General features: G+C 47.3%; 1 pseudogene; it reads left to right on the plus strand.

Annotated features, from left to right (window-relative positions):
* The first annotated feature begins 383 nt into the window (after window positions 1-383).
* The window catches only part of LOC127422851 (uncharacterized), a 55,061-nt pseudogene continuing 31,164 nt past the window's right edge, over window positions 384-24,280 (plus strand).

Consider the following 24,280-nt stretch of genomic DNA (forward strand, 5'->3'; position numbering starts at 1 on the left):
ATTAGACACCATTGGAGATAATTAAACGAATTCATATGCAATTTTTGCAGTATTTGTTTTTATTAAACCTTGGTTTTCCCTCCCTCCTGTTATTGCTATGGTGTTTACTGCAAGTAACAGTTTAATGGTTGCAGAATTGGCACCTGAACAGGGACCTTGGTTTAATAAAAATGTTCTCTTGGTCGTCTATATATATGAATTTTTGCAGAAAAGCGGCAATCAGTGACAATGGAGGAAATTCACCTTTTGCTGGACTTTACTGCTGGGCCCTTTGTCACCTGTCGCGGTCCAGTTAGAAAGGTCATTGAATCCTTAAGCCAGTTATAAATTGGAGATGAAGATGTACAGCATATCTCTGCAGATGGAAACAATGAACCGCAGGAATGGCCCTTACCACCACCTCCGTTACCGGAACATTTGATTGTCCAGGAATCATGACGTTCCAGGATATAGAAGGCAAGCTTGAACAGCTCAACCATAAAAAGGTGAAGTGAATCAGGAAATGGATGGCACTACACCAGAGTTAACAGACATTTACATTTATTCATTTAGCAGACACTTTAATCCAAAGCGACTTACAAAATGAGGAAATATAACAACATAAGTGACTCATTTTAAGGAAGCTGTAAGTGCTGCTTGAAAGTGCTGCATAACAAAGTTACAATTACATTACAAAAGTATTAGCCCAGACAGAGATTAGAGTGCAATTTATTTTTTTATTTTTTATTGTATGGTCAAGTGCTCAAGGAAAGATATGTCTTTAGTCATTTTTTTAAGATGGAAAGGGAGGCTGCTTCATGGATTGAGTTGGGAAGGTTGTTTCAGCACAGAAGTACAGTGAAGCGAAAGTCCGGGAAAGTTATTTGGCGCCTCTGTGTTGGTACCACAAGGCCCTGCTCATTTGCAGACAGCGTCCTTCTGGTGGGAACGTCACTTTGCATGAATGATTTCAGGTAAGCTGGCACAGACATGGTGACTGTTCTGTATGAAAGCATCAGAGCCTTGAATTTATTCTATGCCAGGTTGAGTTGAAGGTGGTGAAAAGTGGCAAAGAGATCTGCTGTCAGATAGGTGGTGGGAGGTGGCAGGGGAGGACAGAGAAGTGTGTTAAATTTCCTAAATAGGCTGCAAGCATCTATAGTGTTGTTGATCTTGTCCTGATAATAGGACATTTTTGCAGATGAGACGTTATCGGAGAAGGAAGCAGAGACTGATACTTAGATCAGCAGGATTTTTAGATTAATTTCCTCTGCCGATATTAACGAAGAACGTCAGAGAGCCAGGGGTTGTGGGGTGTCATATGTGGTGACCTGGAGGAGAGAGGACAGATGCTGTCTAGACAGTTTGTTAAAGTGAAGCATAGAGTGTCTGTAGCAGTGTTTACTTCCATAAAGCAGGAGTTCCCAAACTTTTTTTCAGCCGAACCCCTTTGATCTAAATGATTTATTTGAAGTACCTCTTGATATTTTAAGTAATGTTAACCTTTTCAAATATAATTAATGTTACATCTTTGCACTTTATTTTTCTTGTTATTGTTATGTGTGAATGAACCTTTATTACATCTATTATTCTTTTCTTATAATATTTATATATTTCATTTCATTTCATTACACACACACACACACACACACACACACACACAAACAAAAGAAAAGAAAATCTTGTCAAATGATCTGTTATTATCTGTCTTTTTCTAATGGTCTATTTTATTTCTTTATATATTTGTTTTAATTTCCCTGAAAATGCTATAAATCTATGCCATTCTGTTTGTGGATATAGCCTACCTTTGATATCTTGATATGATATAGCCAATTTTAAAATTTTCAATAATTAAAATTTATTTTCATTGACGTAACAAATCCAGGGCTGTAACAACCATTACATGTCCCCCTTACTTCTAGAAATTTGTTTAGGAAATGAAACATTATACTTATATTTTTAAAGAAATTAAACATGATTAGCCTATATTTTAAGCTTCGGCTGCCGTGCAAGGAAATTGTAGGCGGCCACCTAATTGACACCTTTAAGACCATCAGAAGCCACCGTCAACCAGTTGGTTCGGCGGTGAACAGAACCACCGCACAAGCGGTTAACAGTCCTGGCAAGGAGGTACAGCCATCACCTATTGCTTTTCAGGACTATAGGGCAAACAGTGTCAGGTTAATGAAGGTTCCTTATCTGTCACTCACTCGACATTGTGTCGATGTAGTGACACTAGGGATCACTCTTGCGAGCCCCAAACACCTCTGATCTTTTTTTAAATTTGCGAGTGGAATTTGCATGCCACTCCCCTGGACATACGGGTATAAAAGGAGCTGGTATGCAACCACTCATTAGGTTTTATGCTGAGGAGCCGAGACAAGGTCTGGCCATTTCAGCAGGTAGTTGCCTTCGGGGATGGTCGCCCAGTCCCAGGACGATGCGGAAATGACGGACATGCTTTCCCAGACGGCCGTGAGCGTCGGGCTAGAGTGGGACCCTCCACTCCCCCCTGAACCCTCGCGGCTCAATGATTGGTTCCTGGGCTCAGGGCGCCACCCACGGCCATGCCCCACACCCGTTCCTTTGTTCCCGTAAGTGCATGAGGAGCTGACAAGATCGTGGGAGGCACCTTTTACTGCCCGGTCCCGATCTTTAAGCTCCCCCACTCTCGCTACCCTCAATGGCGGCGCGGCCAGGGGCTATTCGGTAATCCCACAGGTGGATAAGGTGCTCGCGGTGCACTTATGTCCGCAGAGCGCCGCCACCTGGCGTGGGCACCCGAAACTCCAGTCCAGGGCCTGTAGGTTTATGTCGTCCCTGACGGCTAAGGCCTACAGTGCCACTGGACAAGCACGCCATGGCTCTCCTGCAAGTACACCAAACCAAGGCGCTAAAAGAATTGCACAAGGGTAGTTCTGTCCCGGGATTGATGCAGGAACTGCGCTCGGCAACCGATCTCGCTCTCTGGGCGACGAAGGTTACGGCACGGTCTCTCGGGCAGGCGCTTTGTCCACTTTGGTGGTCCAGGAGTGCCACCTTTGGTTCAATTTGGTCGAGATGGGAGAGGCAGACAAGGCACAGTTCCTTGATGCCCCCATTTCCCAGGTGGGCCTGTTTGGCGACACCATTGAGGACTTTGCCCAGCAGTTCTCGGTGGTGAAAAAGCAGACAGAGGCCATACAACATATCCTGCCCTGGTGTGGTTTAAGACCCCGCACCCTGTCTGCTTGTTGCCAAGGGCATCATCCTGCAGCAGCAATAACACCGGCTCCGCCACAGCCCGCTCCTGTGGCCTGGCTCTGGCGTGGAGCCCTCTGCAGGAAACAGACGCCGCCCATCTCGCAGCCGGCCGCTAAGAACCCGAGAAAGGTTTTGAAGCACCCCCGAGAAGGGTGACCCAGGGGTGAGGTAGACCCACTTCTCTAGAGTTGGCGAACAGACCACTCCATCCCCCGTTGGAGTGCCGGGAGGAGAATCTTTTGTTGCTGCATGCTCCAGAGGCTGCGGTACCCAGAAGTTTGACAAAAGAGTGGTTTTCTCGTTTCCTAGGTCACAGGTCCGGTGTGCACGCCCGTCGTCACAACCACCATCCATCGTCCCACTTTTGCAGGTATGGTGCTCCAGCGGGGGACCCCCCACCCCTGTGCACCCAGCTGTGGCACAAACACGCCCACAAAGGCCACTACGGGGACGAGGTTCCTCCTCCCCCTCCCCTCGGCCAATCTTATGGTGGGCGGCAGGAGCCAGGTAAGTGCTTCGATGTCCCTGGACTCAGCACGGCCACGGGACTCGAATCCCCTTGACGTGGCACCTCAAGCTCCACCCCGCTGTGAGGCCCCACCCGCTGGTACGTCCAACGTGATCATTCCCTTGGTCTCCCTCGCCCGGAGTTTGGCCGCGTGGCTCGTGCTTTCCAACCCATCGCAATGGCTGTCCCAGACCGTCCGATTCAACTACGCGATTCAGTTCACCAGTTCACCAGTCCAGCCAAGGTTAAGAAAGGGTTCTACAGCCCTTTCTTCATCAAACCAAAGAAAGGCGGTGGGTTGCAACCAATTCTGGGCCTGTGAGTACTGAACCAGGCTTTGCACAGACTCCCGTTCAAGATGCTGATGCAAAAGCACATTCTAGCAAGTGTCCGGCATCAAGATTGGTTCGCGGCGGTAGACCTGAAGGACGCATACTTCCATGTCTCGGTCTTACCTCGACACACCCTTCCTGCGGTTTGCCTTCAAAGACCAGGCGTACCAGTACAAAGTCCTCCCCTTCGGCCTGTCCCTGTCCCCTCGCATCTTCAAGAAGGTCGCAGAGGCAGCCCTTGAGAGAAGCCCCTTAGCCCCGCTAAGAGAAGTGGGCATCTGCATCCTCAACTATCTCGACAACTGGCTGATCCTAGCTCACTCTCGAGAGTCACTGTGCGCACAAGTCAACTGGGAAAAGAGCAAACTCTTCCTGGTTCAGAGCATCTCTTTTCTCGGTTTGGAGTTAGACTCATTCTCGATGACAGCATTCCTCATGAACAAGCATGCACGGTCGGTGCTGAACTGTCTGAAGGCATTCAGACAGAGAACAGCGGTTCCACTGAAACACTTTCAGAGGCTCCTGGGGCATATGGCATCCTCAGCGGCGGCCACACCGCTCGGGTTGATGCATATGAGACTGCTTCAGCACTGGCTTCGGACTTGAGTCCGGAGATGGGCATGGCACCGCGGGACACATCGCGTGATCATCACGCCGGTCTTTCGCCACCTCTTCAGCCTTTGGATCGACCTGGCATTTCTACAGGCAAGAATTCCCCTAGAGCAGGTCTCCAGGCACGTCGTAGTTACAACAGATGCCTCCAAGATGGGCTGGGGCACCGTATGCAATGGGCACACAGCCGCCGGCTCTTGGACTTACCCGCGGCTGCGTTGGCACATCAACTGCCTAGAGTTGTTGGCAGTAATGCTCACCCTGTGGAGGTTTTGCCCGTTGATCCAGGGCAAGCACGTGTTGGTCCAGACGGACAACACAGTGACAGTAGCATACATAAACCGCCAAGGCGGTCTACGCTCCCATTGCATGTCACAACTCGCCTGCCATTTCCTCCTCTGGAGTCAGCAGTGCCTCAAGTCGCTACGAGCCACTCACATTCCGGGCAACCTCAACACTGCAGCGGACACACTGTCATGTCAGGTTACCCTCAGGGGAGAGTGGAGACTCCACCCTCAGGTGCTCCAGCTGATTTGGAGTCAATTTGGTCGAGCACAGGTAGACCTGTTTGCTTCCTGGGAATCCTCCCACTGCCCGCTTTGGTACGCCCTGACCGAGGCACCTCTCGGTATAGACACGTTGGCACACAGCTGGCCCCCTGGACTATGCAAGTATGCGTTTCCCCCAGTGACCCTACTTGCACAGACCCTGTGAAAGTTCAGGGAGGACGGGGACCAGGTCATCCTGGTAGCACCCTACTGGCCCACCCAGACATGGTTCCCGGTGAATTCCCCTGAGGAAGGACCTTCTTTCTCAGGGATGGGGCACCATCTGGCACCGCGACCAGACCTCTGGAATCTCCACGTCTGGCCCTTGGACGGGATGCGGAGGACTTAAGTGGCCTACCGCCCGTGGTGGTAGACACAATCACTCAGGCTAGGGCTCCCTCTACGAGGCGCCTGTATGCCTTGAAGTGGCATCTGTTCGCTAAGTGGTGTTCTTCCCGACGCAAAGACCCCCAGAGATGCGCAGTCGGATTGGTGGTTTCCTTCCTGCAGGAGAGGTTGAAGTGGCAGCTGTCCCCCTCCACCTTGAAGGTGTATGTAGCCGCTATTTCGGCTCATCTCAATGCAGTAGATGGTAAGTACTTGGGGAAGCATGACTTGATCATCTGGTTCCTGAGAGGCACTAGGAGGTTGAACCCCTCTCTGTAGTCATTCAGGGTCTACGGGGAGCTCCCTTTGAGCCCTTGGAGTCAGCTGAGCTTAAGGCACTCTCTTTGAAGACTGCCCTCCTGACTACGCTCACTTCCATCAAGAGGGTAGGGGACCTGCAGGCATTCTCTGTCAGCGAATCGTGCCTGGAGTTCAGTCCGGGTTACTCTCACATGATCCTGAGACCCCGACCGGGCTATGTGCCCAAGGTTCCCACGACCCCTTTTAGGGATCAGGTGGTGAACCAGCAAGTGCTGCCCCAGCAGGAGGCAGACCCAGCCTTGGTGTTGCTGTGTCCGGTGTGAGCTTTACACATCTATTTGGATCGCACGCAGAGCTTTAGAAGCTCCGAGCAGCTCTTTGTTTGCTTTGGTGGACAGCGGAAAGGAAGCACTCTCTCCAAGCAGAGGATCGCCCACTGGGTCATTGATGCCTCACGATGGCATATCAGGCTCAGGACATGCCACCCCCTGCGGGGTTACGAGCCCACTCTACCAGGAGTGTAGCGGCCTCCTGGGCCCTGGCCAGTGGTGCCTCTTTGGCAGACATCTGCAGAGCATCTGGCTGGGCAGCACCCAACACCTTTGCGAGGTTCTACAATCTCCGGGTTGAGCCGTTCTCATCCCGAGTAGTGGCAGGCATGAACAGGTAAGTTCTGGGACAACTGGCCGGGTTTACCGCTTGCGCATAATGCCATTCCCCTCCCTTGAGGGGAAGATGTGTGTTCTTGACTCCCAGTAGTGTTCACAGACTGTGATCCCTGGATGTCTTTCCTCCTTAGCCCTGTGGCAGTCGAGTTTGCGGAGAAACTCGCTGCTGGCACAGTAAGTGTGCTAATGAGGCCCTGTACTGAGGTAGGTGCTCCGCATGCGATGGTTCCCCAAAGGCAACCCCATGTGATAATTTCCGCAAAATAATTTCCCTGTCTGTAAACTGCGTCTTCCTTGGGCAGGGGCCCCTCTGCCCCCGGTCGCCATGCTTTGTAGAAACTATTACTATTGCATTACTATTTAACACAACAAAGGAGCTAAATGTGGCTAACCGAAACTGAAAGTCGCGTGAGATATCAACGCAAGAACAAACACAAGTTCACAAGCCTGATACTTCGCATTGTTTAATATGCAGTTTTCTTCCTCGCCGATAAGGGGCCCTGGAGAGCTCTGTGTAGGATATAAGTTGTGAGAAAGTGTAGAGCAAGATAGAACAGCATGATTTACCTTGGCTGTGTCTCGTTTGGAAGGCTGCATCCTCCGGAGGTCACATTTGTCGGTATATGTCACATATGTCATTGAGGCTGTCTCCTTTCATAATAGTGATTAGAACACTTCGAATGCAGCCTTCGAATGCGACCTTCTTTCACGGGAATTCTGAGGATGCATGAGGTGTATCGTTCGTGGGCACTCACAACCCACAATTCTTTGCTTCAACGGAAATGTCTAAAAAAATGTTCAAATGCAAGGAATGTTAATTCCCAAGTTGAAGTACCTCAGTAGATGGGTGCAGAGTATATAATGTGTATAATTAAATTAATATATTAGACTAAAAGTACACCTGTAAAATCTATTTTCTTTTCTCTTTACATCATTATAACTCTCCTAAAATGTACCTCATACATTCCCTTCCAGAGGGACTTTGTTCCCTTCTCACTCAAAGCGCTCACGCTTGTTAAAGAGTGGCGTGCTGTCATAGCAAACATGTTACGTTCCGTTTCCATTTGTCCTAGGAAGGCCATCTCATGTAAACGAGGCTTGTTTAAAGGAGGACACTCGGTATACTGCAGCCTTCAAAGGACGCATCCTACCTAGCATGCAGCCTTCCAAACTTCCAAAACTGGTTTGCTGTTCAGTTGTAAGTAAACACGTTTGATTTATTTGTTGTTCAAGAAATGTTTATATTTTGGATTAGTAATCTGAATTGATTGAGAAAGAGATGTTTTTGTGACCACATGTTGCATACTATCAGGAGTTATTTATTGTTTGTTAGAGATCTTCATGCACTTCTGGCCTCGTTTGACTTGGAAAGACTGAGCACTACAGCAACTCACAGATCGGGCAACCAGCTGGACCTCATTTTTACACGTTAACTGTACCAACTCAAATATTCTTGTTACTCCTTTACATGTCTCTGATCACTACTTTGTTCAATTCAACATGACTCACCCATCTATATTAAAACAGACTCCACCTTTGGTTTCCTTTCGCCATAACCTCCATCCTCTTTCACCCTCACGCCTTTCCTCTGCTGTCTCTACCTCTCTTCCCACACAAAACTTATTTTCCACCCTGGATGTAAACACTGCCACAGACACACTAAGCTCTACTTTAACAACCTGTCTAGACAGCATCTGTCCTCTCTCCTCTAGGCCAGTGCGTATGATACCACCCAGCCCCTGGCTTTCTGATGTCCCTCATGAACATCGGACTGACCTCAGGGCGGCTGAGAGGAGATGGTGGAAATCTAAAGATCCAGAAGATCTGGGTAAGTATCAGTCTCTGCTTGCAACTTTTTCAGATAACGTTAAATCTGCAAAAACTTCCTATTACCAGAACGAGATCAACAGCACCACAGACACTCGCAGCTTGTTTAGACACTTTTCTGTCCTCCCCCTCAACCACCTGACACGTCACTGACAGCAGATGTCTTTGCCACATTTTTTACTAATAAGGTTACAGCCATCAGCAATACATTCTCAGCACCACACCCTGTCAAACACCAGCCTCCTGTATGCAGCTCTTCTGTCTCTATGTTCTGTCCTCTGACTGACACTGAGGTCTCTAAACTCCTCTCCAACCACCCCACCACCTGTTCCCTTGACCCCATTTCTTCTCACCTTCTCCAGGCCATCTCTCAGTCCATCCTACCTGCACTCACACACATAATTAACATCTCTACTTACAAGCATTTTTCCCACTACATTTAAGCAGGCTCGAATAACCCCCCTGCTGAAAAAATCTGCACTTAACCCCACACAAGTAGAACACTACAGACCAGTCTCTCTCATCCCATTCATCACAAAAACACTTGAAATTGCAGTTTTCAATCCGATCTCTGCCTATCTCTCACAGAACAAGATGCTGGATGACAATCAGTCAGGCTTCAAAAGTGGACACTCCACCGAGACTGCACTGCTGTCTGTCACGGAGTCGCTGAGACAGGCAAAAGCTTGCTCCAGATCATCCGTCCTGATTCTGCTGGAGCCTACTTCCTGATTCTACATTCTGCAGCCTTTGACACAGTCAACCATCAGATCCTGCTCTCCACCCTCTCTACTCTACAATACAATTCAAGGCTCTGATACTGGCATTCAGAACAGTCACTGGGTCTGCTCCAGCACAACTAAAATAATTTATGCAGAGCTACGTTCCCACCAGAAGCCTGCGGTCGGCTAAGGAATGGCACCTTGTTCTACCAACACAAAGAGGCACCAAAACAGTTTCGGTTTCATCGTACCAAGTTGGTGGAATGACCTTCCCAACTCCATCTGTGAAGCTGACTCACATTGTCTTCAAAAAACGGCTAAAAATACATCTTTTCCATGAGCACAGTTACACATTAACCAGTAACTAAAAAAATAAATAAAATAACAATAATTCTTGTTGCACTTTAATCTGTCTTGAGTACTACTATTCTGATGGTAGAGAAACTTTGTAATACAGCATTTTTCGTACCACTGTCTCCTTAAGATGACTCACTTATAATGTATTCCTCTTTTGTAAGTCGCTTTGGATAAAAGCTTCTGCCAAATTAATAAATGTAAATGAAAAATGTATATGATACAGCTCTCATCTCATCACTTTACTATTGTAATGCCCTGTACATGGGTCTTGGTCATTCATCTCTGTATCGCTTGCAGTTAGTCCAAAATGCAGCTGCTAGGTTGCTGACTGGAACAAGGAAGAGGGAAAGTATTTCACCTGTTCTAGCATCTCTTCAATGGTTACTAGTCCCATACGGGCTTCATTTTAAGATTTTGTTATTTGTTTTTCAAGCTATAAATGGTTTAGCCCCATCTCTCTGAACTCCTTAGTCAACATCAATCCTCCAGAACTCTCAGATCCTCTGATAAACTTCTCCTGCATACACCACACTCACGCTCGAAATTGAAAGGGGATCGTGCCTTCTCTGTAGTCGGCCCTAGACTATGGAATAACATACTATAACACATGTAGATAGAGAAAAAAAACATACTGCAATTTCTAAATTAAAAGCTAATGAATAAAAATAGGTCATTAAGCTGGATTTAAAAGTACCACTTGTCAGGGATGATCTAAAATGGATTTAAAAGTAGAAATTGACAGGAATGATCTAATATAAAAAAGGAGACACTGAAAAGGCCCGGTCACCCTTAGACTTAAACCGTGAGTGAGGGACATAAAGGAGTAACTTATTAGATGACCTACAGTGCATCCGGAAAGTATTCACAGCGCTTCACTTTTTCCACATTTTGTTATGTTACAGCCTTATTCCAAAATGGATTAAATTCATTATTTTCCTCAAAATTCTACAAAAAATACCCCATAATGACAACGTGAAAGAAGTTTGTTTGAAATCTTTGCAAATTTATTAAAAATAAAAAAACGAAAAAAATCACATGTACAAAGTATTCACAGCCTTTGCCATGACACTCAAAATTGAGCTCAGGTGCATCCTGTTTCCACTGATCATCCTTGAGATGTTTCTACAACTTGATTGGAGTCCACCTGTGGTAATTTCAGTTGATTGGACATGATTTGGAAAGGCACACACCTGTCTATATAAGGTCCCACAGTTGACAGTGCATGTCAGAGCACAAACCAAGCCATGAAGTCCAAGGAATTGTCTGTAGACCTCTGAGACAGGATTGTATCGAGGCGCAGATCTGGGGAAGGGTACAGAAAAATTTCTGCAGCATTGAAGGTCCCAATGAGCACAATGGCCTCCATCATCCGTAAATGGAAGAAGTTTGGAACCACCAAGACTCTTCCTAGAGCTGGCCACCTGGCCAAACTGAGCGATCGGGGGAGAAGGGCCTTAGTCAGGGGGGTGACCAAGAATCCGATGGTCACTCTGACAGAGCTCCAGCGTTTCTCTGTGGAGAGAGGAGAACCTTCCAGAAGAACAACCATCTCTGCAGCACACCACCAATCAGGCCTGTATGGTAGAGTGGCCAAACGGAAGCCACTCCTCTGTAAAAGGCACATGACAGCCCGCCTGGAGTTTGCCAAAAGGCACCTGAAGGACTCTCAGATCATGAGAAACAAAGATTGAACTCTTTGGCCTGAATGGCAAGCGTCATGCCTGGAGAAAACCAGGCACTGCTCATCACCTGGCCAATACCATCCCTACAGTGAAGCATGATGGTGGCAGCATCATGCTGTGGGGATGTTTTTCAGGGGCAGGAACTGGGAGACTAGTCAGGATCAAGGGAAAGATGAATGCAGCAATGTACAGAGACATCCTTGATGAAAACCTGCTCCAGAGCGCTCTGGACCTCAGACTGGGGCGAAGGTTCATCTTCCAACAGGACAACGACCCTAAGCACACAGCCAAGATAACAAAGGAGTGGCTACGGGACAACTCTGTGAATGTCCTTGAGTGGCCCAGCCAGAGCCCAGACTTGAACCTGATTGACCATCACTGGAGAGATCTGAAAATGGCTGTGCACCGACGCTCCCCATCCAACCCGATGGAGCTTGAGAGGTCCTGCAAAGAAGAATGGGAGAAACTGCCCAAAAATAGGTGTGCCAAGCTTGTAGCATCATACTCAAAAAGACTTGAGGCTGTAATTGGTGCCAAATGTGCTTCAACAAAGTATTGAGCAAAGGCTGTGAATACTTATGTACATGTGATTTTTTTTTTTTTATCTTTTTTTTTTTTCTTTTTTTACATTTAATAAATTTGCAAAGATTTCAAACAAACTTCTTTCACGTTGTCATTATGGGGTATTGTTTGTAGAATTTTGAGGAAAATAATGAATTTAATCCATTTTGAAATAAGGCTGTAACATAACAAAATGTGGAAAAAGTGAAGAAAAAAATTTAACCACGGGGAAGTATATATAACTAAAATAGGGCCCAATAAGGAACCTTGAGGTACCCCATAAGTGAAAGGTGCAGAGGGAGAGGAAGAATTCCCAAATTAACACTCAGTCCTATCTGAGAGGCATGATGTAAACCTGATCTAAGGCTGTGCCATTAATACTGACTTCACACCTAAGATGGTTTAGGAGGATAGTATGATCAACTGTGTCGAAAGCAGCACTAAGATTGAGAAACATTCAGTTTGCAGGTCTACCAGAATCCAAAGTGAGCAGTAAATCATTTGTCACCTTGAGTAGTGCAGACTCTGTGCTGATGAGCTCAAAAACCAGACTGAAATTTATCGAAAAATGTTTTTTTCAGATAAGACTTGGTCTCAGCTCCTTAATTGTTTGAGTGCTGGAGAGGTATCTTAAACTAGTTAGGAGTAGTGTTCCACATAGACAACAAACACTACAACAAAGAAACAATGTGTTAGACTTATGAATTTGGACAAATGTGTTTTGCAGTTGAATAAAATATTTTTTTTTAATTGCAGCACATTCTTTTCATTTAATGAATATATTGAAACTCGTAAATTAAGCATTTGAAAAATCTGATGGGCTACATGCCTAAACTTTCAGAGGGCTGCAACAGGGCAATTCCAGCATTGTGGATGTGACATTTTCAGTGAAAATGTGAAATTTAACTTCATATATAAAGTATTCATTACAGTATATCAAACAATTTTTATGTATAATCATAGACCCCTGCAGATAGAGTCCAGAAATCAGAAAAGTTTCAGTATGGACAAGTTTGTTTTCCAGTTTAGATCAGGAAATGAGCTTGTGTTATGGAATGGACACAAGTTTTTGGGAGACCACACCCTTTGTAAAAACCATATCAGTAGACCACTATTATGAAGATTGGGTGGGACATGTCCCTCTCAATGTCTATGGTGGTTACAAACTCACAAACGACTGCTGTTGTCAATCCACATAAAACGATGTATTAGAATATTATGACATTGACTGTTTAAAAACGTATCGCCTGAATTACAATTAAGTCAATGTATTTTAATAATATAATATTGTAGTAGTATAAATATTATAATGTTGACATTGACCTTTAAAAGGTAACGCCTGAATCGCACAGGTGTTTTCTAGGGCTGGGATGATACGTTTATGTCCCGATTCGATACTATCACGATACTTGGGTGCCGATTCCATATGTAGAATCATACAAGTATTGCGATTTGATATTTCAGTTTATTGAGGTTTTTGTTTGCTTTTTATAACACTAGACCATGAGAAAGTTTAACCATACACTTATAGAGACTGTATATGATGAGTCAGATTTACAAAAACAATGCATCACAACTTCAGGAGCATCATACAGTACTGTATATTTGGTAAATAAAATACATTTTGAAGGACAGTGCTACGGACGTGAGAGGACAAAGACCAGTCATCTGTAATGTGATGGGCTGTTAGGGTGATATAAGACTCCGTAGCTCGTGAGGTCCATGTGTCACAGGTAAGAGCAACTTGTTGAGCTCTGCTTAGTGATTCTTTTACTTTTGACTTAACCTCGTTGTAGATTTTAGGCACGTTTTTAGGAAGTTTTACCTGGTGTATCGTTAGATGGGATGCAAGCTCATTTCATTGCATCAACTGAAAGAAAATCTATATGTGTGTGTGTGTGTGTGTGTGTGTGTATGTGTGTGTAGATTACCTTAAAGCTAACAGATATAGACAAAAAGCAGTAAAACTTTAATTTTGATTTCACTGGGTCTTTTAAAACAGCGCTCCCAAGTAACACCAAGCCAGGAGTTGCATGAACAAAATGAATTTACAATAGATGAATTTGGATCTGTAGGAAGTATGAGACAAAAGTTGCAGAAGGAGAACTGTTTTGTGCTGTCAACATCTTAACATTGCATTATTCATCAAAAAGCTGAGTTTTTGTTGCTCAACTGGTAGAGCATGGCACTAACAACAGCAAGGTCATAGGTTTGATCCACAATGTAATTTTGGATGCACGGTAAGCTTCTTTGGCAAGATTTCAAAGGATTGGAAAGTTCATTGACACTTCTTACACTTTTTGAGTTTGAATTTTCCCACTGGCCAAGGTTGATAATCGAAAACCATTTCTTATTTTATACCAGATCTGTTTATAAAATAATACAGGAGCTGGATGATTTTCATGATGTCTGGTTCCCTTCACAGTTCTTGAACGTTTGTATTCTTCTTCAATCTATGCGAACAGAAGACCATACCAAAACACTGATCACCCCCCCCCCCCCCCCATCACACCCCAGACTGTGATATACAGGTACATGTTCAGGTGGATTGAAATGATTTGTGAAAGAATCTTGAAGTGGGGTTTTTTTGTTCAGCAATCCACAACAAACATGTCATTGCTGCTACAGCTTGCAGAGAAATCTGTTTTTTATTTTCTTTCTTCTGAGGGGTATTCCAGAAAGCAGATTAAGTGACTTAACCAGGTAAGTTTACTCAAGTGGATGACCTCAACTTTCAGTTCCAAAAACTGAGGTAACTTTCAGGGAATGTTCGTAGCCATAGCAACTTACTCTCTGAACATAACCTTCTCCGGTGTAGGTTATGTTCCAGAGTTAGTTTATTTCGGGTCGATGTCAGTAAGTTTCAGAGGTGGTCAGCGCATGCGTGCCATTTTAACAGGGACACAGTGGGCATGGAAACTCAGATTATGCACACAATTATACTTTTAAAGCATTATTATGGTAAAATGCAATCTTTACATTGCAAATCATCATGGTTACTTGTGTAACCTCCGTTCCCTGATGGAGGGAATGAGATATTGTGTCGATGTAGTGACACTAGGGGTCACCCTTGGGAGCCCGAGACACCTCTGATCTTTGATAAAAGGCCAATGAAAATTGGCGAGTGGTATTTGCATGCCACTCCCCTGGACATACGGGTATAAAAGGAGCTGGTATGCAACCACTCATTAGGTTTTATGCTGAGGAGCCAAGACAAGGTCTGGACATTTCAGCAGGTAGTTCAGCGTTGTGGCAGGAGGGACACAACGTCTCGTTCCCTCCATCAGGGAACAGAGATTACACAAGTAACCACGACATTCCCTATCTGTCACTCGACGTTGTGTCGATGTAGTGACACTAGGGGTCCCTATACGAAACGCCACAACTGGCTGAACTGTGTTACGTGAACTGGCAGTGTGTGGTGGGCAGACCACTGTGTGCCTCATAGCCAACACAACAGGTCGACACGTAACCTCCCCCAACATAGTTATAAGTGTCGAACGGCCCTTTGGGGACAAGTCGACTACCCAAAAGATAGAGACAGGCTAACCCAGTCGAGGCCTCTTTTCCCCTTCTTTTTTTCCACTCCCTAAAAAAGAAGAGGGATTATCCGACTGGGCCGCCCGGTCTAGTCGGGGGGTGTCCCTCCCAAGGGGAAGACACTGCGGAGACCACACCTCTCCCAAAGAGAGGGGGGGATATTTAAGTGGAAAAATACATCACATGGTCTTTCTGACCATGTGGAGAGTCTTCAAGGTAGATCCTACCCAGTGGGGGAGGAGTTACTACAAACATGGAGACTGGGGCAGAGGGGCTCTGCCCAAGGAAGACGCAGTTTGCCAACAGGGAAACGAATTAGCGGAAGATATATATCGCATGGGGTTAGCCTTACAGGGAACCGCCACATGCGGAGCACCTACCCCAGAACAGGACTCTTATTTAGCACGTGTACTGGGCCGGCAGCGAGTCTCTCAGAAAACTCGACTGAAACAGGGCTCAAAGGAAGTCAACCAGGGAACAAAGTTTGTGAACACTACTGGGAATTAATGGTGCACGTCTTCAGCTCAAAAGGAGGTGGAAGGCGCTTTGTGCAAGTGATACACCCGGCTGGCTATCCCGGGCTTATCCGCTTGTATTGCGTGACACTACCTGGGACGAAACCATTTCCACCCGGAGGTTGTAGAACCTTGCAAAGGTGTTGGGTGTTGCCCAGCCTGCTGCTCTGCAAATGACTGTTAGAGAGGCACCCCTGGTCAGGGCCCAGGAGGCCGCTACACCCCTGGTAGAATGGGCTCGTAGCCCTACTGAGGGCGGCATGTCCTGGGCGTGATATGCCATAGTTATGGTGTCAATGAGCCAGTGGGCAATCCTCTGCTTGGAGACAGCGCTTCCTTTCTGCTGTGCACCAAAGCAGACAAAGAGCTGCTCAGAGATCCTAAAGCTCTGCATGCGATCCAAATAGATGCGTAAAGCACGCACCGGACACAGCAACGACAGGGCTGGGTCTGCCTCCTCCTGGGGCAGCGCTTGCAGGTTCACCACCTGGTCCCTAAAAGGGTGGTGGGAACCTTAGGCACATAGCCCGGTCGGGGTCTCAGGATCACGTGAGAGTAACCCGGACCGAACTCCAGGCACGTTTCACTGACAGAGAACGCTTGCAGGTCTCCTACCCTCTTGATGGAAGTGAGCGCAGTCAGGAGGGCAGTCTTCAAGCAGAGTGCCTTAAGCTTGGCTGAGTTCAAAGGCTCAAAGGGGGCTCTCTGTAGACCCTGAAGAACTACAGAGAGGTCCCATGAGGGAACGAGGCACAGTCTGGAGAGATTCAGCACCTCTTAGGAACCTGATGATCACGTCGTGCTTCCCTAAGGACTTACTGCATCGTGGTGTGCTGCTATGGCGGCAATGTACACCTTCAAGGTGGAAGGGGACAGCCTCCCTTCCAAACTCTCCTGCAGGAAGGATAACACTGATCCAACTGCGCATCTCTGGTGGTCTTCCCGTCGGGAAGAACAGCACTTAGCGAACAGACGCCACTTAAAGGCGCCTCATAGAGGGGGCCCTAGGGACACGTCCCATCCAGGGGCCAGACATGGAGATTCCAGAGGTCTGGTCATGGGTATCAGATGGTGCCCCGTCCCTGAGAAAGAAGGTCCTTCCTCAGAGGAATTTGCGGGGGGGGGGGTGTTTGTCAGGAGGAGCGTGAGGTCTGAGAACCACGTCTGGGTGGGCCAGTAGGGTGCTACCAGGATGACCTGCTCCTCGTCCTCCCTGACCTTGCACAGGGTCTGTGGAAGTAGGCTCACTGGGAGAAACGCATATTTGCGCATGCCAGGGGGCCAGCTGTGTGCAAGCACGTTTATGCCGAGGGGGGCCTCGGTCAGGACGTACCAGAGCAGGCAGTGGGGAGGATTCTTGGGAGATGAACAGGTGCACCTGTGCCTGTCTGAATCAACTCTAAATCAGCTGGACCACCTCATGGTGGAGTCTCCACTCTCCCCTGAGGGTAACCTGTCGTGACAGCGTGTCCACTGTAGTGTTGAGGTTGCCCGGGATGTGAGTGGCTCGCAGTGACTTGAAGTGCTGCTGACTCCAGAGGAGGAGACGGTGGGTGAGTTGTGACATACAATGAGAGTGCACACCGCTTTGGCGGCTGACATATGCTACCATTGCCATGTTGTCTGTCTGAACTAACACGTGCTTGCCCTGGATCAAAGGCCGAAACCTCCGCAGGGCGAGCAGAATTGCCAACAACTCGAGGCAGTTGATGTGCCAATGCAGTCGCAGGCCCGTCCACAAGCCGGCGGCTGCATGCCCATTGCAAACAGCGCCCCAGCCTGTTTTGGAGACATCCGTCATGACCACGATGCGCCTGGAGACCAGTTCTAGGGGAACACCTGCCCATGGAAACGAGAGGTTGGTCCAAGGGCTGAAAAGACGGTGACAGACCGGCGTGATGACCATGCGATGTGTCCCGCGGCGCCATGCCCATCTCGGGACTTGAGTCTGAAGCCAGTGCTGAAGCGGTCTCATATGCATCAACCCGAGCGGGATGGCTACTGCTGAGGATGCCATATGCCCCAGGAGCCTCTGAAAGAGTTTCAGTAGAACCGCTGTTTTCTGTTTGAACGCCTTCAAACAGGCCAACACCGACTGGGTGTGCTCGTTCGTGAGGCACGCTGTCAAAGAGTCCAACTCCAAAAGAGAAAAGAGATGCTCTGAACCGGGAGGAGCTTGCTTTTTTCCCAGTTGACCCGAAGCCCTAGTCGGCTGAGGTGTGAGAGCACCAAGTCCCTGTGTGCGCACAACATGTCCCGAGAGTGAGCTAAGATTAGCCAGTCATCGAGATTGAAAATGCAAATGCCCACCTCCCTTAGTGGGGCAAGGGCTGCCTCTGCGACCTTCATGAAGATGCGAGGAGACAGGGACAGGCCGAAAGGGAGGACCTTGTATGGCTGACCCTCGAATGCAAACCGCAGGAAGGATCTGTGTCGAGGAAGGATCGAGACATGGAAGTACGCGTCCTTCAGGTCTACCGCTGCAAACCAATCTTGATGCCGGACGCTTGCCAGAATGCGTTTTTGCGTCAGCAACTTGAACGGGAGTCTGTGTAAAGCCTGGTTCAGTACTCGCAGGTCCAAGATTGGCCGCGACCCACCGCCTTTTTTCGGTACGATGAAGTAGGGGCTGTAAAACCCCTTCTTCATCTTGGCCAGAGGGACAGGTTCTATCACACCCTTCCGTAGGAGGGTAGCGATCTCCGCGCACAAAGTAGCAGTGTTTTCATCCTTCACCAAGGTGAGGTGGATACTGCTGAACCTGGGCGGATGCCTCATGAACTGAATCGCGTAGCCGAGTCGGACGGTCCAGACCAGCCATCACGACGGATTGGAAAGCGTAAGCCATGTGTCCAAGTTCCGCGCAAGGGGGACCAAAGGAACAACGTCATCGGACGTACCGGCGGGTGGGGCCTCACGGAGGGGCGGAGCTCGAGGTACCACACCATGTAGTGGCCGTGCTGAGTCTAGGGACATCGAAGCACTTACCTGGCTCCTTGAGACCACCCCCGGAACAGCCTGGGATGGGGGAGGAAGAGGCCTGTCCTCATGACTCATGGAGACTGTCACATCGGGGGCGGATTTGTGCCACAGCTGGGTGCTCAGGGGCGGGAGACCACCGCTGGAGCGCCAAACCTGCCAAATAGAGTGGTGGACGGTGGTCGTGATGATGGTCGTGCACACCAGATACGTGACCCAGGGAACAAGGAAACCACTCTTGCTGAACTCTTGAGTACTGCAGCCACTTGGGCATGCAGCGCAATTACATGCAAAGGTAACAAAAAGACTCTCCTCCCGGCCTTCAACTGGGGGATGGAGAGATCTGCATACCAGCTCCAGAGCAGCGGGTTTCGTCGTCCCTGGGTTGCCCGTCTCAAGGGCGCCTTGAAGCCTTTCATGGGTTCTTGGCGGCCGTAAGACGGGTGGCATCTGCTTCCTGCGGTGGGCTCCACGCCAGGGCCAGGCCAAAGGGGCGGGCTGCGGCAGAGCCGGTGCAGTCACCGCAGGTGGACGCCTTTGGCAATGAGCAGATGGGGTGCGGAATCTTGAACCACGCCGGGGCAGGATATACCAGATAGCCTCCGTCTACTGCTCCACCATCGAGAACTGCTGGGCAAAGTCCTTGACAGTGTCGCCGAATAGGCCAGCCTGGGAGATGGGGGCAGCAAGGAACCGTGTCCTGTCGGCCTCACCCATCTCGACCAGTTTGAGCCAAAGGTGGCGCTCCTGGACCACTAATGTCGACATCGTCCACCCGAGAGACTGCGCCGTGACCTCCGTCGCTTGGAGAGCGAGGTCGGTCACCGAGCGCAGTTCCTGCATCAATCCCAGGGTGGAACTACCCTCGTGCAGTTCCTTTAGCGCCTTGGCGGACTTGCAGGAGAGCCATGGCGTGCAGGGTGGAGGCGGCTTGTCCAGTGGCACCGTAGGCCTTGGCCGTCAGAGACGACGTAAACCTACAGGCCTTGGATGGGGACTTTGGGCACCCGCGCCAGGTGGCGGTGCTCTGCAGGCATAGGTGCACCGCGAGCACCTTTATCCATCGGGGGATTGCCGAATAGCCCTTGGCCGCCCCACCATCGAGGATAGTGAGGGCGGGGAAGCTGAAAAGATCGGGACCGGGCAGTAAAAAAGTGCCTCCCGTGACTTTGTCAGCTCTTCATGCACTTCCGGGAAGAAAGGAATGGGGGCGGGGCGTGGCTTTGAGCGGCGCCGTGAGCCCAGGAACCAATCATCGAGCCGCGAGGGTTCAGGGAAGAGCAGAGGATTCCACTCTAGCCGACGCTCGCGGCTGCCCGGGAAAGCATGTTGTCATCTCCGTGTCAGCCTGTGACTGTATCATTGGGTGACTGGTGAGTAAATCATTGGGTGTTTCTCATGTGAGTGGGTCGACTTGCTATACTTTAGCTTTCTGGGCTTCATTTTGGTTTCTTTTTTCATTTTGCGTTGGTTCCGCTGAGCGGCTGGAGTTTGTTTTGTAAATAACACTTTTCCTTAAAGAAACTTTTGCATTGACGAAAGATTATTTTTGCATTGAAGTTCCCGGCCAGTTTGAGAGTGGACACTATGGATGACCGCAAAATATCTACATGCTCACACAAAGGATGTCTTTTATAAAGTTGACAGATTGTGTAAGTCATGGTATATACTTTTATGCAGCCTCCGAGTGAATTGACTCGACCATTTTGTTTCTTTTTGTATTGGTTCCGCATGTGGCTGGAGCTTGTTCTATTGAATAACACTCCTTTGGAACAGCTGTGGATTAATCTGTTTGTTCTTCATGCTTATTCCTCCTGCTGGCTGGAGTTTGTTTTGTTGAGTATTTTTACGGGACATTGGAATGATTACGTCATCCACTGAACTCATAATGGCTGGCTCACTGAACATTCGTTTGTCTGACCGAGGAATCTGAATGGTTTTATATCAGCTGGAATTTGGTTTGTGGAAGATCACACCTTTGAGACAGTTCTGTGAATGAATCTACACGTTCTTTGCGTTCATTCTTCCTATTGGCTGGGGTTTATTTTATTTTCTGTTATGTAATTTTTCACAAATTTGTGAGGCAAAATTGAGCAATCCGATGGCAAGGTTGTCGTGGGGGCTCGTGTGTCAAATGTCAAATGTTAATATGAGTGGATTATCTCTCTCCACATGGAATGTAAATGGGTTGGGGCACCCCATAAAAAGAAGGAAGGTTATTACTTTTCTTAAATGTAAGAAATATGATATAGTGTTTCTTCAAGAAATGCATCTTTCCCCACAGGAAGCTGAAAAATTTGGGAAGATATGGGGTGGGCATGTTTTCTTTAGTGCTGGCTCAAGTAAGCGCAAGGGAGTCATTATATTGATTAATAAACATCTACAATTCAAATGTCTCAAACAGACTAAAGATAAATTAGGGAGAGTCATTATTGTTTTAGCTGAAATTCAAGGGCAAAGGTTGATTTTGACTAATATTTGCGCACCTAACGCTGATAATCAGGGCTTTTTTATAGATCTTGAAGGGATGCTGCAAACTGCTGGCACCCCTCATGATATAATATTGGGAGGAGACTTTAATCTTTTGATGGACTTAGTCCTTGATCATAGTGAAGCAAAAGTGTGTAAACCCCCTAGAGCAACATTGACGCTTCACAGGATGTGTAAAAATCTTGGTCTTCCGGATATTTGGAGACTTTTGAACCCATCTGGTAGGGACTATACATTTTTTTCATCAGTCCATAAGATTTATTCTAGAATATATTTATATATATATATATATATATATATACAAATCCCTCCTTTCATCTGTTGTTGATTGCTCAATTAGAAATATCTTAGTCTCAGATCACGCCCTGGTGAATTTAGAGGTGTTGTCATATACAGAGAAAAAGAAATCATATAGTTGGCACCTTAATGTGTCCCTTTTGCAAAATCCTGATTTCCAACAAATGTTAAAGACTGAAATCAGTGTTTATATGGAGACCAACTGGTCCTCAGTATCCTATGTGGGCGTGGCTTGGGAGGCACTTAAGGTGGTTCTAAGGGGTCGGATCATACAGTATGCCAAAAAATCCAAAGCACAAGAACCTGTGGAGTTGGAAGGAAATATTAAAAGTGCCGAGGCAGAGCTGAAGCACCATATGTCATCTGATGGCCTCAGAGAATTGACCCGACTGAAATGTCGCGGAAAGTGGAGTTTTGGTTATTCAGGGAAAGACAGTCATACTTTGAGTCGGGGGACAAAGCAGATATATAAATATTTGGCTAGATATATAAAGCAGAGAGAGTCTTTTTCTACCATCCCCTCAGTGAAATCTGCGGGTGGTAAAATACTTACCTCGGCCATTGATATTAATAATGCTTTTAAAGAATTCTACTTTGATCTCTATAGTTTCACATCTTCGTCTACTGATGAAGATACACTATATTGCCAAAAGTATTCGCTCACCCATCCAAATAATTGAATTCAAGTGTTCCAATCACTTCCATGGCCACAGGTGTACAAAATGAAGCACCTAGGCATGCAGACTGCTTCTACAAGCATTTGTGAAAGAATGGGCTGCTCTCAGGAGCTCAGTGAATTCCAGCGTGGTACTGTGATAGGATGCCACCTGTGCAACAAGTCCAGTCATGAAATTTCCTCGCTACTAAATATTCCACAGTCAACTGTCAGTGGTATTATAACAAAGTGGAAGCGATTGGGAATGACAGCAACATAAAATGACAGAGCGGGGTCAGCGGATGCTGAGGCGCATAGTGCGCAGAGGTCGGCAACTTTCTGCAGAGTCAATCGCTACAGACCTCCAAAGTTCATGTGGCCTTCAGATTAGCTCAAGAACAGTGCATATAGAGCTTCATGGAATGGGTTTCCATGGCCGAGCAGCTGCATCCAAGCCAAACATCACCAAGTGCAATGCAAAGCGTCGGATGCAGTGGTGTAAAGCACGCCACCACTGGACTCTAGAGCAGTGGAGACGCGTTCTCTGGAGTGACGAATCACACTTCTCCATCTGGCAATCTGATGGATGAGTCTGGGTTAGGCGGTTGCCAGGAGAACGGTACTTGTCTGACTGCATTGTGCCAACTGTGAAGTTTGATGGAGGGGTGATTATGGTGTGGGGTTGTTTTTCAGGAGATGGGCTTGGCCCCTTAGTTCCAGTGAAAGGAACTCTGAATGCTTCAGCATACCAAGAGATTTTGGACAATTCCATGCTCCCAACTTTGAGGGAACAGTTTGGGGATGGCCCCTTCCTGTTCCAACATGACTGCGCACCAGTGCACAAAGCAAGGTCCATAAAGACATGGATGAGCAAGTTTGGTGTGGAAGAACTTGACTGGCCTGCACAGAGTCCTGACCTCAACCCGACAGAGCACCTTTGGGATGAATTAGAGCAAAGACTGCGAGCCATACCTTCTCGTCCAACATCAGTGTCTGACCTCACAAATGCGCTTCTGGAAGAATGGACAAAAATTCCCATAAACACACTCCTAAACCTTGCGGAAAGCCTTCCCAGAAGAGTTGAAGCTGTTATAGCTGCAAAGGGTGGGCCGACGTCATATTAAACCTTATGGATTAAGAATGGGATGTCACTTAAGTTCATATGTGTCTAAAGGCAGATTAGCAAATACTTTTGGCAATATAGTGTATTAGGAACTTTGTGGAACCATTAGATCTTCCTAAACTGACGACTGAGCAAAAAAATTCTCTTGATTCTGAGATAACCTTGGAGGAGCTTGATGAGGTAATTAAGGCCTTGCCTACAGGCCCCCCCCCCCCCGGCAGATACTAAGTGGTGATTGCTGCTTTTGGGAAGGGTCATGAGGCATCAGTGTATTGCTCCCTGCTAATTCAGAGTCTGGGGGATGGAACTTTGAATTCTCTCAAAAAATTATGGGAGAAAGATCTAAACTTGACATTGGAGGAGGGGGTGTGGGCTAGGATCCTAAAAAATGTCAAGTCAAGGGTTCACCTTATGCAATTTAAGATTTTACATCGATTTTATTGGACCCCCTCCAGATTGTATAGGCTTGGTCTTAAAGACACACCCACCTGCTGGCAATGTCAATCAGAGGTTTGAGACATAACTCATGTCTTTTGGGGGTGTGTTGAGATCCAGGAGTTCTGGTTGAAAGTTCAGAGTCTTATATGTGATGTATTGGGCACTTGGCTTTCACTTTGCCCCAGACTCTGTATTTTGGGCGATGGGGTGGTCATCGACATTGAGAATTGGCACACAAAGTGTTGGGTCCTAACGAGCGTCATGATCGCCAGACAGGTTATTTTAAAGGGTTGAATGTTGGTTGGAGCACCCTCATTTCATGAGTGGTGCTCGGAGATGGGGAGGGTGGTGGCCTTTGAGGAAGAGATGTATAGAAGGCTGGGAAATCTGGGGTTATTTAATAGGAAATGGGGCAGATATTTGGCCTTTTTGGAAGACTTTCGGTGAGGGGTAGTGGAGAGGGATCTCTAGTCTTAAATATGTGTGTGCAATTTAATTGTTTTTTGAAAATATGCTTTTTATTTATTTATTTATTGTGTGTGCATGTTTTGTGTTT

Source organism: Myxocyprinus asiaticus, chromosome 32 (genome assembly GCF_019703515.2).
Source record: "Myxocyprinus asiaticus isolate MX2 ecotype Aquarium Trade chromosome 32, UBuf_Myxa_2, whole genome shotgun sequence".
Classification (NCBI taxonomy): domain Eukaryota; kingdom Metazoa; phylum Chordata; class Actinopteri; order Cypriniformes; family Catostomidae; genus Myxocyprinus; species Myxocyprinus asiaticus.